This window comes from Ahaetulla prasina, chromosome 2, assembly GCF_028640845.1.
Source record: "Ahaetulla prasina isolate Xishuangbanna chromosome 2, ASM2864084v1, whole genome shotgun sequence".
Classification (NCBI taxonomy): domain Eukaryota; kingdom Metazoa; phylum Chordata; class Lepidosauria; order Squamata; family Colubridae; genus Ahaetulla; species Ahaetulla prasina.
In genome coordinates, this window is record NC_080540.1 from 58,186,498 (window position 1) to 58,199,208 (window position 12,711).

Here is a 12,711-nt window from a genome sequence, read left to right on the forward strand (position 1 = left end):
TTTTGATGGTATCAAAAGCCTAGTCTAATAGGACCAGGGCTGAGGAATAACCCCTGTCCCTGGCCCTCCAGAGATCATCAACCAACGCGGCCAAAGCCATCTCCGTACTGGAACAGGTCAAGATAGACAGTTTCATCCAGGTACTGGGGTAGTTTACGTGCCACCACACTCTCTACAACCTTCGCCACAAAGCGAAGGTTGGAGACCAGACGGTAGTTTCCTAAAACAGCTGGGTCCAGGGAAGGCTTCTTGAGGAGGGGTGTCACCACTTTCAAGGCAGCAGGAAAAACCCCTTCCAACAAAGAAGCATTAATAATCCCCCGGAGCCAGCCTGGTGTCACCTCCTGCATGGCCAGCACCAGCCAGGAGGGGCACGGGTCCAGTAAACATGTGGTGGCATTCAACCTCCCCAACAACCTGTCCATTTCCTCAGGAGTCACAGGGTCAAATTCATCCCAAACAGTCTCAACAAGACGAGTCTCCGACCTCTCCCCTGGATCTACCCAATCTTGATCCAACCCAACCGAAGCTGAACGATTTTATCGTATAGATAACCACTAAACTCCTCGGCCCGCCCTTGTACGGGGTCGTCCCGCTCCTCCTGTTGAAGGAGAGAGTGGGTCACCCAAAACAGGGCGGCCGGGTGGTTATCTGCCGACGCAATAAGGGAGGAAACGTATAAACGCTTCCCTTCCCTCAATGCCACTAGGTGGGTCCTACTATATGACCTAACTAGTGTCTGGTCAGCTTCTGAACGGCTGGATCTCCAGGCACTCTCTAGGCGTCTTCTCCGGCATTTCATCTCCCTCAGCTCCTCAGAGAACCAAGGAGCTGGTTGAGACCTACACCAGGTTAGAGTCCACAAAGGCACGACAGGGTCTAGAGCCCCAGCCGTGGCCAGTTCCCAGGCCGCGACTAGTTCTTCAGCCGTGCCATGGGCCAGATCCTCGGGGAACGGCCCAAGCTCCATCAGGAACCTCTCCGGGTCCATCAGGCGCCTGGGACGGAACCAACGTATTGGAACCAAGCTGTGCAGCGGTGTTGAGTGACGGTTCGAAAGTCCAGGTGAAGGAGAGAATGATCTTACCATGACAAAGGCTCGGTGACTAGATCTCCTAAGTCCAGATCATTCAACAACTGTCCAGAGATAAAAATCAGATCCAGTGTGCTTCCCCCAATGTGAGTAGGTCCATCAACTACTTGAGTCAGGTCCAAGGCCATCATGGAGGCCATGAACTCCCGAGCCGTCGTTGATGACAAGTCAGTCGATGGCAAATTGAAGTCCCCCATGACCATAAGTCTGGGGGTCTCCACCACCACCCCGGCAAGCACCTCCAACAGCTCGGGCAGGGCTGTTGTTACGCAGCAAGGAGCCAGGTACGCGATCAACAAGCCCATCTGATTCCTATGCCCCCACCTCACAAAGAGGGATTCACAACCGACTATCTGAGGTACAGTGGTCTCCCTTGGTTCTAGACTTTCCTTAATAACAACCGCCACCCCCCCACCCCTTCCTTGGGCCCTCAGCTGATGAAATGCTCAGAAACCCGGTGGGCACATTTCAACAAGGGGAACCCCCCCTTCTGTGCCCAACCAGGTTTCTGTAATGCCCATAAGGTCCGCAAACCTCCCCTGTATAAGATCATAAATCAGGGGGGGTTTATTGACTATGGACCGTGCATTGCACAGCATCAGCCAAAGGCCCAAGCCCAGAGGATTCTGGCCACTCAGGGAACGGGAGAAGTCTGAGGGGCCGGGGCAAGTGATGATACCTCACTCTAAATTGTTGCATGACCTCATATCTGCATGAGAGGTTAAATAGGAGGGGAGGAAGAACCAAGCTGTGCAGCGTATTTTCTTATTACAAATTATAAAAGGCAACAGAATAACTGATGTCCTCTGTAGAGTTAGTATATAGGATAGTAGAAAGCTTTCTTATTTTCTGAAGACTGGCATTAGATTTGTTTACACACAGAGAGAGAATGTATGTATCTCTATGCATATGTTTATATATTTATATATTATTTATATATATCTATATACCTACATATACACACTTATACATACTTATACATACATACATACATGCATACATACATACATACATACATAAAGGTAAAGGTAAGGGTTCCCTCGCATATATGTGCTAGTTGTTCCTGACTCTAGGGGGTGGTGCTCATTTCTGTTTCAAAGCCGAAGAGCCAGCACTGTCCAAAGACGTCTCCGTGGTCATGACTAAATGCCAAAGGCACACAAAAAGCTGTTACCTTCCCATCAAAGGTGGTCCCTATTTTTCTACTTGCATTTTTTATGTGTTCTCTAACTGTTAGGTTGGCAGAAGCTGGAACAAGTAATGGGAGCTCACCCTGTTACGCGGCACTAGGGATTCAAACTGCTGAATTGCTGACATTTCGATCAACAAGCTCAGTGTCTTAGCGACTGAGCCACCACATCCCTACATCCCTACATATGTACATACATAATATATATACACACACAAACACACACAAACACACACACACACACATACATATCTCAAAAGCAATCAAGAAAAGATGTCAACAAACGAGACAAAAGTTTCAGTAGTCATTTCTCCTGAGATTCCTTCAAAATTATTCTGCACTTCTTCCAATCTGTCTTGAATATTTATTTAATCACTTTGGTGTTATCATAGTTGAACAAGTTGTACCCACACTTCTTTTTAGAAGCAGCTGTACAGCGTTGTTTATTGCGAGAGCAGAAGCAATAGGGGCTTCCAATAGCTAATAGGTGTGTTTATGTTCCATTACTCAGATAATGCTTAAGCTATTTTTAAGATGAAAGTTACATCTCCATCTTATAAAAACTTTATTTGTACCAACTCATTGTAATGTGTGCCTCTCTCCTCCATTAGCCTGGAGGGAAGGTATCAGTAAGCAAATGTGGAGAAAGAGGAAGATCTACAAACTGCATCCTTAAGAATAGCTCCTAGGCCTTAATGTATTTCTTTGAAAATTTGATGTTAATCTACTACTAGCTCAATAAATTACAGGTGCCTTTACTTATCACATAGTATCCTCCACAATCAGCAAAATCCATTGAGGAAATCTGGGCCACAAAATCTGTTGCTGGGACACTGCAAGGAATTCATACAACGTCTCAACTATAAAATGGCTTATACAGTATTTGCTTGGAGTTGAATGCTAGATGGGAAGGTCCAACTGAGATGACAGAGTCCTCATCCTGTACAGGTATCTGGGATTTGTTTGTTTGAAGAGTCTGAGGATATGGGTAGGATCTGTACTATCACTCTGGCTACCTACAGACTAGATCTTTGCCTTTCCTGCCTAATGAAGAATGTCATGGAAGTGAGAAAGGAAACCTTCTTTGTGTTGTCTACCTGGTGAAATCTGAGACAAGATTCCCTTTTACATTGTCACTGTATTTGGGCCTTGTCATTCCTTGTAGGAAACAGCATGCCTCTGACCAGGGTACTCTCTCTCTCTCTCTCATTATTGGACTTCTAAAAAGCCAAGAAAACATAGGCCTTTGGAAGTGTGGTTGGGGATGTTGAGGATTTTTCTACCCTAGTTGAAGGCGTATGTGATAGATATTTGCTGTGATGAATATATTGATGGTTATATTTTAACCCCTTGTGACCAATGGATATAAGCTCAAAACCTTCAGGAAATGAACAACAAAGAAAGGTTGTAAATTAATATATGAAACTTTTGTACATTTAAGGTAAGTCCCATGAGGAATATGTGGCTCATGGGATTAAGATGCTGGGTTGGAGGTTAGCAAGGCCAAGTTCGAGACTCAAGTGCTGCTAGATGGCAGGGTGAGCTCCTGTCATTCACTCCAGCTCCTTGACAGGGGCATGAAATGAGCCCTCCCACACATGTCCCCTAGGCCATGGTGATGTCACCAGCTAAGCCTTTCAAGCCAGAAACACCTTAAATGGTGCCCCCAACTCTAACAGGATGGGGAAGATACATTTATTTTATTGGAACATTTTTAGGTTAGAACTATAGCCTTTGGCATGTGTTCTTAGCTTAGACCAGAAACTGTTATTCACCAGTGCATCACTGCATCTCAAATGTTGAACTTAGGTAATACTGAGAGCTGCCTCTCACAGAGCAACCTTGGCTCAGCACTGAATGTCCTTTGACATTATGATACAACAACAGTGAAGCTGAAAATGGGATTTCTACTTTTGGCAACATGGATTAAATTAATCCTGGCATCAGCAGGTCTTGTTTCCTGATTCATGGCAACTTTTGCCCTTCAAGGTAATTTCAAACCATCTACCCAATGAGTAGATTTCTGGATTCTTTCCATAGTCTTGTGTGGTTAAAAATCAGAATAACTGTACTTTTTCTTTTCCAGCAAGCTGGAATAAATTTTGCGGATAAAGTAGAGATTTATGAGAATGAAAGTACACCAAATTTCATAGAAATTGTTGAGTAGTTTTCAATTGCACAGATTTAACATGAAGTGTCTTAAAATACGATGAGAATACTTAAATACGTAGTAATAGTAGTTTCTCTAGCAGGATCACCAATGTTCAATTTCAGGTAAATTGAAAAAATAATTTTAAATGATTTTTTTTAAAAAAATGATAAGGATGAATGGAATTTATTTATTTTCAGGATTTATATGGCCACTTATCTCATATAATCATTTTAGACAGATCAGAACCATAAATTCATAAAAATAAGGGTAAGAACAAAATACCTTTTGCCTGAGGCATCAGATAAACATATTTACAGCTCAGCAATGCTTGGGGCGGGGGATGGAGCCAGATTTTCATGACCTTCAGAAGCCAAAAAGTATAGGGGTGTCTGTGGGAGGCTGTTACAAGAAGGCATAACTCTGAGGTGGCAATGGTGAATGGAGGGAACCTTGAGCATTCTTATCCTATCTTACCTAGCAGGATGGGCAGACACCCTCAGGAAGAGGTGGTCCCACAAATACTATTTAACTATTTGCAAGTATAATTAACTTGCAAATACATGATTAACTTGTGCTTCTATTGCATGTAGAAGTATAAGGAAATAACTAACAGAAATACAGAAGAAATAAAAGAAGAACAAATGAAATAATCCAGCTGCTACTCTCATGAATGCAGCTCAGAAAATCAGGTTGCATAATATCCCAGGCCACTGGTATGTTGTACTGTACTGAGGCTGAGCCTCTGAGAGAAAATGTAAAGGATCTGTCCATTCTTACGAGAATGCTAATATTGGCGTTATTGAAGGTAGTCTAAAACAAGGGTCCCCAACTCCCAGGCCATGGACCATTACCAGGCCTTGGCCTATTTGGAACCGGGCCGTGCAAGTAGTGAGCTGGTGCATACATGCACGCATGCGGCTCAATTTGCCCAAGTTGAGCTGCTCATGCATGCTCATGCATGCACATGCATGCCGGCCCAGTGCTTGCACAAGAGTTGTGCGTGCATGTGCTCGGGCCTGCTGCTCACATGGCCCAGCTGGTTCCCCTCTCCCCAACACAGCCAGGCCGCCAAGCTGCAGGGTTGGGGACCGCTGGTCTAAAAGGTAGGATGAGTCTGATTTCATGAGGAGATCTATCCAGTCACTAAATTTCAATCTTTCTTCCTTATCAGCAAATCAGCTTTTCATTATGGCCTAAAACTGGGGATGGCCCTGTTCAAACCTTTCCCCTTTACCAAGGGGAAATCTGAATTTAATCCCCCGTTGCCTCATACTGCCTTGGGGCAACTATAACACTGTTATACCCCTCAATTTCCAATTTACTCCTGTTAAATTTTCTCTTTGATCTTGTGTTCTTAATATAAAATATAAAGCTTCTTTGATGGCCCTTCTATCACTGAGATATAGGTTTGCCATCTCAGTGCAAAGTAGGATTAATTTTCCAAGTAGCCCTGCAGTATAATTGTTCCTCCTAAGTGAAAAGGAAGCTTAAAGCTACAGCAATAAATCTATAGCCCTTCGAATAGTGATGGGGTTCAAATTACAGGGTGAGCTGATAATGAGGAAATATGGCAGTTTGCACTGATGTCTACTTTAGGCCAATGGTGGTTCTTTCAAGAGAGAGAGAGAAAAAAAATAGATAGGTGGTAATGCATAGATACACAAGGATGGTCAAATAGCCCCAGAAGAGAATCGGCAAGATTCAGGTGCCACTAGGTCTAGGCCAGTGTCTTGATAATGTAGTAATGTGTGCAACAGAGTTTCTGCTCAGTTTGCCATTCATCTCGACTGAAAAGGAGCTGAACATGCAGGAAATGGGTCCCATCAATCAAGCAGGGCAAAAAGCACAATAAATGCATCATCGTTATGTGAAAAATATTCAGAAGCATGACTGGGTTGAAGATGGTGCTTCCATTATCAATGATGGACAGCATATCATCCTGCTCTCTGCATCCCAAACAATTTGATTTCTTTTCTATAGTCGCACTATGACAGCTGTAATGACTAATATCTATGTATCCCAAGTGTCACCAGAAATTCTCTTCTTACTGAAAATACCTGGAATCTGACAGAGACATTTGGCCCAGATCCCTGTCTTTCATGGTTCCTCCGGTGCAGATTAGGAGAGATGAATGCTACAGATGCCACCCTTCTTACATTCTGCATCTTGTTTAGGATTTATTGGCAAGCAGCACTAAGGGGCATTTGTGCTACCCAAGCCATCCAACTGATTGGCATTCTGCCACATACTCTACCGTTTCCTTACCATCTAGAGCCGTGGTGGCACAGTGGTTGGAATGCAGTATTGCAAGCTAATTCTGCTGACTGCCGACTGCCAGAAGTTCGAGTCTCACCAGCTCAAGTTTAACTCAGCCTTCCATCTTTTTGAGGTCGGTTACAATGAGGATAGTTGTAGGGGGCAATATGATAACTTTGTAAACTGATTAGAGACTAAAGCACTGTGAAGCAGCATATATGCAAGGGTCCTCTTTGTAGACTTTATTTCAGCATTCAACACCATCATTCCAGACATTCTCCTAACTAAGCTAAACCAGCTACAGGTACCGGAACAGACTTGTAAGTGGATCACAAGCTTCCTAACAAACAGGAAGCAGCAGGTGAAGCTAAGCAAGATCACATCAAATACCTGTACAATTAGCACAGGGCCCCCCCAAGGCTGTGTGCTCTCCCCTCTTCTCTTCTCTCTGTATACCAATGACTGCATCTCCAATGATCCATCTGTTAAGCTACTGAAGTTCGCAGATGACACAACAGTGATTGGTCTCATTCGAGACAATGACGAATCCGCATATAGACGAGAGGTCAAACGACTAGCCTTGTGGTGCAACCAAAACAATCTGGAACTGAACACACTCAAAACCGTAGAAATGGTGGTAGACTTTAGGAGAAACCCTTCCATACTTCCACCTCTCACAATACTAGACAACACAGTATCAACAGTAGAAACCTTCAAATTTCTAGGTTCTATCATATCGCAAGATCTCAAATGGACAGCTAACATCAAAAACATCATCAAAAAAGGACAACAAAGAATGTTCTTTCTGCGCCAACTCAGTAAGCTCAAACTGCCCAAGGAGCTGCTGATTCAGTTCTACAGAGGAATTACTGAGTCTGTCATTTGCACAGTTATAGTCTGGTTCGGTTCTGCAACCCAACAAGAAAGATACAGACTTCAGAGGATAATTAGAACTGCAGAAAAAATAATTGCTACCAACCTGCCTTCCATTGAGGACCTGTATACTGCACGAATCAAGAAGAGGGCCGTGAAAATATTTACAGACCCCTCGTATCCTGGACATAAACTGTTTCAACTCCTACCCTCAAAACAATGCTATAGAGCACTGCACACCAGAACAACTAGACACAAGAACAGTTTTTCCCCGAAGGCCATCACTCTGCTAAACAAATAATTCCCTCAACACTGTCAAACTATTTACTAAATCTGCACTACTATTAATCTTCTTGTTGTGTCCTCGGGAATGCGACCCGAGGAGAGAATGCCTGTTGCTAGCCGTCGCTGATTGGTTAAAGCACGGCTAGCGTAAAGAGCCGGAAAGGGGGTTGGTTGATTGGTTCCGCAGCTTGTTAGCTAGCTACACTTAAGCAGCTGCCGAGCCCAGCGTGGCGTTCCAGTTATTGCCTCCAGTGAGAAGTTGTTGAGAGTTGTTAATAAAGAAGTTTTTAAGCCAAGCCTCGGACCCTCGTATTGTTCGCAAACAGAACACTGGCGACGAGGAGTGGAACTCTATGTGAGGCGACGGTTTCCGTATTAGCAGTAGGAGCAAAAAAATTTTCTAAATGTCAACCGCTATTTCAACCTTCTCTCCTTTTGAGCCTGCTAATGAAGTCTGGGAAGCGTATTTAGAACGTTTCGAATGCTTCCTGCAGGCGAACAATTTATCTGATATCTCGAGCGCTAGGAAGCGTGGTTACTTCCTTAGTTTTTGTGGCCGTCACGTCTTTGCGACGGCTCGGGCTCTTACCGCCCCACAAGCAGTGTCGTCCGTTCCTTGGGACATACTATTGGAGAAACTACAGGCCCACTATTCCCCAAAACCTTCCCGTGTGGCCAGACAACATCTTTTTAGACAGCGGTTTCAGGGCGAGGGCGAGTCTATCAATGATTTTATGGCGTCCCTTCGCGATGCTGCACTACAGTGCGAGTTCACCAATTTGGAAGACATGTTGCTAGACCAACTAGTTACAGGGGTCAAGGACCTGCGGTTGCAGCGCCGCCTACTGGCCCGCTCTGAAGTGACACTCCAGGGGGCTATTGAGGAGGCGCGAGCTTCTGAAATGTCGGAACGGTCGTCAGCAGAGATTCAGCGGTTCCATGTTGGAGCCGCTGCGGCTGCTGCCGTCAAGCCACTATCAGTCCACCATGAAGATGCAGATGGGGACACGCCGTTCCCTGCTGATGAAGCTGTGCGCCGCCTCAATGCAGCACGAAGAAATGAGTGCAATCGCGAGGGGAGGGGAAAACCAGAGATGTGCCTCGGGTGCGGGGGAAACCACAACCGCTCGAGCTGCAGATTTAAAACCGCGATTTGTCGCCGGTGTGGCTGAATGGGTCACCTATCGAGAGTCTGCCGGGCCCTACTTCCAGCTCCAACCACATATTTGACCCCGTTTGAACCGAGGCGTGATGTAAGACGAATGCCGAGTCGCCGTGACGAACGCCAACCTGCCTCCAAGGGCTACGATGTTGCAACGATTGACGTCAACCACGCCTCTTCCAGTATTCCTGCCCAAAAGATCTTCCTCAGAGTTCTTCTAGAAGATGTACCAATTTCAATGGAGATTGACACCGGCTCCTCTAGATCACTTATCGCGTGGCCGACGCTGCAGAAGTTGATGCCCCACATCTCTAAACGCTGCCTTCAGCCCTGTCAGATCTCTTTAAGGGACTATCAGGGCCGACAAATTCCTACTGTGGGATGTGGGGTTTTTCGGGTCGCCTATGGGTCCTTTTCGGGGAAATTACCTCTCATTGTAGTCAGGGATAACCTCCCAAGTCTCTTAGGGCTGGACTGGTTTGCTGCTTTACATCTTGAAGTGTCCGGAGTCCATGCTAATGTCCTAGATACTCCAGACAATCTATTTTCAGAGTTTGGGGATGTATTTGACGGTAGTTTGGGCAAGTACACTGGTCGCCCTATCGCTTTTAATTTGGACCCTCAGATAGCTCCCAGGTGCCTTAAGCCCCGACGGGTTCCCCTAGCGCTCCGTCCCAGGGTAGACAAAGAGCTAGATAAACTTATTTCTCAAGGAGTCCTTGAACCTATAGACATTCTAATTGGGAAACCCCCATTGTGATTCCATTAAAGCCGGACGGATCCATTAGGATCTGTGCCGACTACAAATGCACCATAAATAGAGCCCTGCAGGATAATCCTTATCCGGTCCCAGTTGTACAACATCTCCTTCACTCATTGGGGCAAGGCAGAATATTTGCTAAATTAGATCTCGCCCAGGCGTATCAGCAACTCCCGGTGGATGAAGCGACCGCCATGGCCCAGGCGATTGTCACCCACCGGGGTGCCTTTAAGTGTAACCGCCTGCAGTTCGGGGTCAGTATAGCCCCCGGGCTATTCCAAGGCTTGATGGAGCGATTGCTCCACGGTATTCCAGGGATTGTACCCTATTTCGACGACGTTCTGATCTCTGCTAGGGATAGGTCAGAACTCGTCGAACGTTTGAGGGCCGTCTTTAGCTGGTTTCGGACTGCGGGCTTAAAGTTAAAAAAAGAGAAGTGCTGTATTGGGGTTCCGCGGGTAGAATTCTTGGGATTTGTGGTGGATTCTTCAGGAATCCACCCTGCGCCCTCCAAAGTAGAGGCGATTAGGAATGCCCCGACGCCTGCAAATAAGGCGGAGCTTCAAGCTTTTTTGGGACTTCTTAATTTTTATGCCATCTTTGTGCCCCATAAGGCCACGTTAGCCGAGCCCTTGCATAGGCTGTTAGATTCTAAAGCCCCATGGCGATGGGACCATGCTGCGGCCGCCTCGTTTCGGGCTGTCAAAGATGCCCTTACGTCGGCGGCTGTCTTAGTGCAGTATGATCCCTGCCTGCCACTGTCATTAACGTGTGATGCCTCTCCCTACGGCGTGGGTGCCGTTCTGAGCCACCTTCTTCCTGATGGCTCCGAAGCTCCCATCGCTTTCTATTCACACACCTTATCCCCTCCCGAATGAAACTATAGCCAACTTGATCGGGAGGCCTTAGCCGCAGTAGCTGGAATCAGAAGATTCCATGATTACCTTTATGGTCGGTTTTTTTATCTTGTAACCGACCATAAACCATTGTTGGGGTTGCTGGCAGGCGACCGCCAAACCCCCCAAATTCTATCCCCACGCATGTCCCGCTGGGTGGAATTCCTTGCCGCCTATTCTTACCAACTGTTGTATAAGCCCGGGAAATTTATAGGGCATGCGGACGCGCTTAGTCGCTGCCCTTTACCTATAACGGAGGCCGACCCAGCCCCGACGTCCGCTGTCCTTCTTGTTGAGGACTGGGACGTTCCTGTTTCTGCTGTTGATATCGAGAGTTTGTCTGCTAAGGACCCATTTCTGTCTAAAATCATCGATTGGGTGAAAAGGGGTTGGCCGCGGGGATCACTAGCTTCTGAATTCCTTCCATACTCCCGCCGGCAGCATGAACTATCGGTCCTTAAGGGGTGCCTGTTGTGGGGGAATAGGGTAGTAGTACCCCCCGACTTGCGTAAGCGTATCTTGAGTTGTTTGCATGACGCCCACCCAGGAATGGTAAGAATGAAAGCCTTAGGGCGCAGTTACGTTTGGTGGCCGGGGATGGATCAGGAGATCGAGGCCTGGGTGGCAAATTGCCCCCAGTGCCAAGCCTCTAGATCAGCGCCAGCCGCTGCCCCCGTCAGGAACTGGGAGAATCCCAGAAACCCTTGGGCGCGAGTCCATGTGGACTTCGCTGGACCTTTTTTGGGCCAAACCTTTCTAATTCTAGTCGACGCCTATTCGAAGTGGGTTGATATTGCATTGACACCTTCCCCCACGGCTGGAGCCGTCGTCAGGGTCCTGGAAACCCTGTTTGCCACCCATGGACTTCCCGACGTCATTGTCACTGACAATGGGGCCCAATTTACATCGGCCTATTTTCAGCAGTTTATGGCACGGCTGGGCATCCGCCATGCCCCCACGGCTCCTTTCCACCCGGCGGGGAATGGCCGGGTGGAAAGGGCCGTTAGGGCAGCTAAAGAAGCATTAAGTCGCCTGGGCCCCTCCAACTGGCATCACAAGATCTGCCAATACTTATTGGCACAACATTCAACCCCATGCCCAGATACTAATCATAGCCCGGCTGAGATGTTGATGGGTCGGCGCTTACGAACCACTCTAGATCGTTTGCATCCGAGTTTTACTCCAGATATACCCAGATGCACAGATTCCAACTATAGGAATTTTAGGGTGGGGGACCTGGTCTACGCAGAAAACTTCGGGGCTGACACCCGGTGGCTCCCCGGTACTATTATTCAAATAACCGGACCCTATTCTTATAGGGTCCAACTGGAGATGGACGCCAGTGGCGCCGACATATAAATCAGCTGCGCCGAAGAATCGCAGGGCCGGCTGATCCATGCCCTGAGCAAAGCATCGCTGTTTTAACACCTGACCATTGCTTCGGGGGTCCGGTGGCCCAGCCAGACACACCACGTACTTCAATCCCCGAAGCAGTCTCGCCGGCTGCCTTACCTGCGGTTCCCGTTGCTGCAGCATCGCCAGGGCCTTTTCCCGATCCAGATGTGCACTCTCCGTCCTCGGAGCAGGATGGCAGTCCGGCTCCTCCCACTCCAGCGCCACCGATTCAAGAACTAAGACAATTGGGGCGGAGCCGACGGCGCCCGGCATATCTTGCAGATTATGCATGTGCCATCCGGAGGGTGAAGGGTGTTGTGTCCTCGGGAATGCGACCCGAGGAGAGAATGCCTGTTGCTAGCCGTCGCTGATTGGTTAAAGCACGGCTAGCGTAAAGAGCCGGAAAGGGGGTTGGTTGATTGGTTCCGCAGCTTGTTAGCTAGCTACACTTAAGCAGCTGCCGAGCCCAGCGTGGCGTTCCAGTTATTGCCTCCAGTGAGAAGTTGTTGAGAGTTGTTAATAAAGCAGTTTTTAAGCCAAGCCTCGGACCCTCGTATTGTTCGCAAACAGAACACTTCTCATCGTTCCCATCACCAATCTCTTTCCACTTATGACTGTATGACTGTAACTTTGTTGCTGGCAATCCTTAT

General features: G+C 47.2%; 1 pseudogene; it reads left to right on the plus strand.

Moving 5' to 3' along the window:
• The first annotated feature begins 9,110 nt into the window (after positions 1-9,110).
• LOC131190492 (uncharacterized protein K02A2.6-like) lies at positions 9,111-12,432 on the plus strand (annotated as a pseudogene).
• The last annotated feature ends 279 nt before the right edge of the window (positions 12,433-12,711 follow it).